The following is a 6,557-nucleotide window of genomic DNA, read 5'->3' as shown; positions in this document are numbered from 1 at the left end:
TTCCCCGGTTCCTCCGTCCCAGGTCCGCTAGGGTCACGCCAGGGGAGACCATCTCAGACTAGCCACCCGTGTCCACAGCGCATCCTGCCTGTCCATGTTTTTGGTCGTGGTCTGAACAAGGGAAAACCTGCAGCCACTGGAGAGCTGTCTTTCAGGGACACCAGATGCCCGACCCCGTGCTCAGGCTGGTGGCTGCGGGATCTGTGCCAATGTTCGGGCTAGAGCCTACAGGATTACAATGAGTAATGGGTAAAAACTGAAAGAGGGGAAATTTAGGTTAGATATTAGTAAGAAATTCTTTACTGTGAGAGGGGCAAGATACTGCAACAGGTTACCCAGAGAAGTACTGCCTGTCCCATCCCTGGAAGTGTTTAAGGCTAGTTTGGATGGAGCACTGAGCAACCTGATATAGTAGAAGGTGACCCTGCCCATGGCAGGGGGGGGTTGGAAAGAGATGATCTTTAAGGTCCCTTCCAACCCTTAACAATCTATGATTCTATGATCCATATGAACAGCTTTTCATTGTTACTATTTTCTTCACATATTACTGCTTGGGGTATGATCCATTTTTCAAACAATCTGCTGCCCCTAACCCTGATTTAAGAAAAGGAAATGGAGCCATAGCTTTTCTGAGGCCACACAGTACTGGGAGCCAGAGCATGGAACTGACCCCACTGACCTGTTTTCCCCACTGGAGTGCTCAGTATAGGGATACCTACACTTCAATTTTAAATGTTTGGGTCAAGCTTCTCTGTGAATTAGTTAATATCAGTTAGTGAGGTTTGCCAGAATGGTTTAAACAACCGTGCTTTAAAGACTGCAAATGAATAAAATTGTATTAAAAGATCACAAGAAAACCTGAACAGCCTTTTGCTACTGCAAATCATATAGCCAAATTCCCAGCATTTAGGGAAATCGAGGGGTTAGCACACCCAGTGAGCATGCTGAGGGATGGAGGCTCATCCTGGGAAAACCACTAGAGCCCTTTCCCTTGATATTTGAGTGAATTAGCATAAACCTTCCTCAAAGCCCTCAGGTGGTGTGAGCGCAGCAGCACAGCAACCTCACCCTGGTGCCTGGGTTTCCTCCTTTCCCACAGGAAGCCTCCCTGCCCTCTCCAATGCCACCCTTGGGCACCGCAGGAGGATATGATATATATACCATATACTTAATCACAAAATCGGTCAGGTTGGAAGGGACCACAGTGGGCCATCTAGTCCAACCTCCCTGTAGGGTAATCCTAGAGCACATGGCACAGGACTGCATCCAGATGGTTCTTGAATATCTCCAAGTGAGGGAGACTCCACAACCTCTCTGGACAACCTGTTCCAGTGCATGGTCACCTGAACAGTAAAGAAGTTCTTCCTCATATCCAGGTGGAACTTCCTGTGCATCAGTTGCTGCCCGCTGCCTCTTGTCCTATTGCTTGGTACCACCGAGAAGAACCTGGCTCCATCCTCCTGGCACCCTCCCTTTAGATATTTATACACACCGATGAGGTCCCCTCTCAGCCGTCTCTGCAATGGAAATCCCGTGACCTTTTCCCAGCGCTTGAGGTGCCTCACGGAGCCACAACCTCTGGGATTGCGGAGCGCCGGGGCCGGGTTGCCGCCAGGGGGCAGGGCCCTGCCCCGCGCCGGGCCGGGCCGAGCCAGGGGCGGGTTTTCGCGCCGCTTCCCCGCGCAGAGCACCCGGGGCGGGGTGCACTTTGCGGCGCTCGCCTCTTCCCGGGCTGCCCTCGAAACAGAGGCGCGACCAATCGATCCCTCGGGCAAGGAGCGGGACGGGGCGGGCCGCCCGCCCTGTGAGAGGCGGAGTGTGTGTGTGGAAGTTGACCCGCACTCGCCTCGTGCCCAGTGTTAGGGTCGTTTTTTGGGTAATTGTGTCCCGTTGGAAAATACAGCGCAGCGCGCGGCCACCTCCCACGGGCCAGGAGAGGGCCGGGGCAGCGCCCTTCGGCGGGATCGCACCGACCGGTCCTGCCTTTCCTGGAAAAACGGGAGCGTTTTCACAAAACCACAGAATCATAAAGGTTGGAAAAAACCTCTGGGATCATCGAGTCCAACCTTTGACCGAACACTACCACGTCAACTAGACCATGGCACTCAGAGCCACATACGGTCTTTCCTTAAATACCTCCAGGGATGGTGACTCATCCATCTCCTTGGGCAGCCCATTCCAATGTCTAATCAGCCCCTCTGTGAAGAAATTCTTCCTAATGTCCAATGTAAACCTTCCCTGAAGCTTTAGACTACATCCTCTCATCCTGTCACTGGTTGCCTGAGAGAAGAGACTGATCCCTACCTGGCTACAACCTCCTTTCAGGTACCTGTAGAGAATGATAAGGTCACCCCTGGGCTTCCTCTTCTCCAGCCTAAACAACCTTGTTTTGGAAAACACTAATACGCAAACTACTAGTGTAGTTTTGCAGCAACACTACACAAGATATCCCAAATCCCAAATCTTCACTCGTGACCCCTAGTCATGATGATGACACAAGATAGCCTATGAGAGGGGAGAAACACTTAATTAAATAGCACTTTTTAATAAGAGTGGTGGTTAGTTTAGGCTGTTGTGGCCCGAGGAGCTTCATGCCACTGCAGTCTGTGCCACAGTGCACCCCAGGAGTCAGCACCGCGTTCCCCACACCAGCCCCTGGCTGGCCACCCCGTTTCCAGAGGCTGGGGATTAATTAGGGTCTGAGAGAGGACAGAGAGCAAACCTCCAGCCTGGGTGCAGTACTGAGGGCCAGGGTCTTGCCAAACCTGCCACAGTGCTGGACCCCTGCTCCTGCAGGATCCTGGAAGGTGCAGAGGGGAAACCCAGTGAATACAGGGGAAAGCGTGGCAAGAGTGGCACACTCAGGAAAGTTTGCAGAGATGTGAGTTTATGTCTTCTAGTGAAGCTTCAGGTGCTGCAGGTTGTCCTGGCCAAGCTGTGCTGTCCCCATGTTATCTGACTGGGTGCATAAAATCTGATGGTGTTACATGCTGTAGATTAAAGAGCAAATGCTAAATTTCTCTTTAGTTATTGTGTGATACTGAAATAGTTTTGTAGCCTGTCTTCAGGGAGAAAAAAGCCAGGCACTGCAGGACAAAAGTCCTTGCGTGGGGCAAAGCAAGCAGTACAAAAGCAACACAGAGCATTGAAATCCCACAATACACATTCTTCCACAGTGCTATTTGGAGGAAAATGAAACATTGTGAAATTAAACCTGACTGAAGCATACAGTTCCCACTGCCAGGTGCACCTGAGCAGTGAGGTATGCAGGGTGGGGCTCTGGCATCTCTGCACGTAGATGTCACTGAGATCTGTGAAGTAACCTCTTGATGCAATAAAACAATCTATGGAGACACAAACAGTGCTTCAGGAAGGCAGGTTCTCAGCGCTTGTGTCTTTCCTGTGCTGGCTGCAGGATGAGGGCTTTTGAGAACACAGGATGTTTTCTTTTGAAGAGACTTTGGAGAAGTAAGAATTATGGATAAATAATTTTAAAAAGAAAGCCACACACCCCCTACCTTCATCAGGACAAGGAGATCTGACTGGCAAAGGTGCCGGAAAATTCAGATGCAGCAGAACTTGACGCTCCACTTTGGTTTAGGCTTTGCTTCTGGGGAAAAAATAACATATAAAAACACAACCACCGCCAAACTCACATATGGTTATACAGTCATCCTAAGTGGTCATGAAATATTTGCACCAGTGGAGTGGAGTTGCCAGGAGGGAAGAGAGTGCATACAATTCTGGCTATTCTTTTCCAGTCTCTCATATGCAGATTACTCTGCTATTGCCTTAAGCAAAAATGGCAAAAAGTAACAGCAGTCCTCCACATATCTACAAAAAAAAAAAAAAGAAAAAAAAGAAAGGAAAAAAAAAGAACAAAATCTGTGCTGAAGTTGTGATGTGTTAACCTGAAATACTACAAAGTCACATGTGCACTCACAACTCCAGTCCTAAGGAGCAAATGTTTAGGGCTTGGCCGATTCCTAGTGTTGAAGTACATGCAGCTCTGGAAGGATCTGTGCTAGTTCTAAAGGGCAAGTTGTCAGTACACAAGTTTTGCTATGCTTTTCTGGATGCCAGACAAATGGCCATTCTCCACATGCAGTTGGCACTTGTTTGTCTGGGGTTGTCTTACAGCATGACCTCAGTTTATCACTGCAATGAGCATGCAGGAGTTTCTGCCCTTATTTGCCCTGTCCCTCTCCATGAACTGCAAAGCTTCAGTAGCTATTGCAGAGCCAGGCCTGGAGCTGGTCTAAGGCAGACATCAGAGGACAGGTACTATCACTGCTGTCCAGAGAACAAGAAACTCCTTCTGGCAGGAGTAGTTAGTTATCTAGCAGCCTTGCTCCACTTAGTGTCCACCTGCTTCTCCTCTATCCATCACTTTTAGAAACTTCCTGAGACTCACGTGCAACCCAGCCTTTGGATGCTTCAGCAGGAGTATTGCTGCACCTCCAAACAGACCCACAGCACTCACTCACTGCTGTCTAGGCAGCCCACTTACCCAAGTGTAAAAGTGAAGTCTAATCTGCCATCTTCCAAGGTAGAGGCAGGGTGTTCAAGATATCCCTGTATATAACATAACACCTCCGTACACATGCTGACTGGTGCAGCTGTATAGCAGTGTCCATGAAACAGAAAGTCAGATACGCTTGAAATTGTTAAAAAAGATTACTAGTCCAAAGACAAATTTTATCAATATTTTGTACTTGAAATACCTTAAGCATGGAGAGCATTGTTGAGTTATTTAAGTCAGTTTTGGCTCCTATTGAGTACCTTAAAAAAAAAACCCCATAGCTAATGTGCAGCATGACAGGATAGTCTTTTGGCAAGGGACATCCAGGCAGTTAATTTAACTGTCACGTTGGCATCTTGTAATGGTACAGTTTTAGAGCCTGGCTCATCACAAGCGACTAGACACCACTCAGAAGAAAGGCCATTTCAGGAGTTTCTTGAAGAACCCACTGAGCCCACAGGTCTAACAAAAGTCAGCAAGTGTTGAAACAAGGTTAACAAAACGGCCCAAAATCCTTTTTATTTTTCTTGGCAAACCTGAAGGATCTGTTAATGGTAATACCATTTGTCTAAAATGTTTTTAGACTTAAAAGACACTTATAAGAGACAGTCTTGTAAGAGATAGTCTTTTCACAATGGAACCAGAATGGGGAGGAATAGGATGAACTTTACCATTTGGGAAATTAAGACATTTGACTGAGCAGTATGGCAGCATACTGCACAGGAGATGCCAGTGTTGAAAGTGAGAAGGGAAATTTTAGTATAGACCTGTGAATGGGTGTAGCAATTTATTAGAGCAAATACCCTTTCCTTTCATCAGTATTCAGTGACTAAAAATAGACTTTTACCTCAGCTTTGTCTGTATTTACTGTGGCCTGGACTACCTGACACCTTTTGAAAGGGTGTTTTACTCTTCGTTGTCTTTATCAATTCAAGAGGTTAGGGAACAGAACAAAATTATCAGATAACGAATGTCAAGAACAAGGAAATATTTTTCCCCTTCATAAAAACCAGGTGCAGAACTTCTTGCTGCACCAAACTGTGGAAGGTACAAGTATATAGCTGATTAATAAAAGAGATGAGACTAATTTAGATGAAACTAAATCCATCAGCAGCTATTAAAAACACACAGGCTGTAGTTCTGGTGGTCTAGTATAACAAATCCCAAAACTCAACAAACCATAACTGTGAGAACACAGGAATGTGTAAACCAAGGAAGGACTGCTGTCCACTGTCCTCTTTTTCTCAGCATCTACCGATAGCCACTGGCTGATACCATGCAGTGCCCGGTGCACTGGGCATTGTCCAGGAGGCACATGAAGTGAACAGAGCTTTACAGGGGAAGGAGGACCCAGTCAGTGACAGAGAAAGCATTATGCACAGACACACGAGCTGCAAGATCCCTGCTATGATGCTTACTTATATTTGAGTGCTTAACTATGTCGGTTTAAATGTTTTTGTGGTTTTTGATATACATTTAAAATAGAATAAGGAAGTGTTCCACACAACTGCGCTTGCTAGATAGTTAATAGAGGCTACAGTCCAAATTTTCCTAGACTTAATGGTATCCCTCCCATTCATACTTTTCTCCCAGTTCTGCCTTAAAATTGAGCTTGTCAATCAATTGCAAACATTTCTTAATAGTCTAGATTATTTCCTGGCTTCCTTCCTTCAAACATTTATGTTTCATGAGCACCAAAAAAACTCTCCACACTGTACATAGAAATTTACAGGCTTGAAGCTCATAATTAGTGATTTTTTTCAAACACCTCAGAAATTACTTTTACATCTTTCAGCCTATGTACATATAACAGGATTTTCTTCCCAAGCATCTTTACTCTTGTCATTTCTGTGTGCAAAATACTTCACAGTAATCCAAGTAATAAAAAGCCCAATTCTACTGTAAAAGTAAGATGTTAAAGGGAAACTTTGTTCTCTGCCCATCTCACTCTTATTTCTGTCTCTTTCCACCCCTTCTCCCCCCCTTTTTGCTTTCCTACAGGTTTCTGTTTGCTCTACTTCAGGACTGAAAGTCT

This window comes from Lepidothrix coronata, unplaced genomic scaffold (genome assembly GCF_001604755.1).
Source record: "Lepidothrix coronata isolate B3197 unplaced genomic scaffold, Lepidothrix_coronata-1.0 Scaffold61, whole genome shotgun sequence".
Classification (NCBI taxonomy): domain Eukaryota; kingdom Metazoa; phylum Chordata; class Aves; order Passeriformes; family Pipridae; genus Lepidothrix; species Lepidothrix coronata.
The sequence above is the reverse complement of the archived record's forward strand: the minus strand, read 5'-3'. Positions refer to the sequence as shown.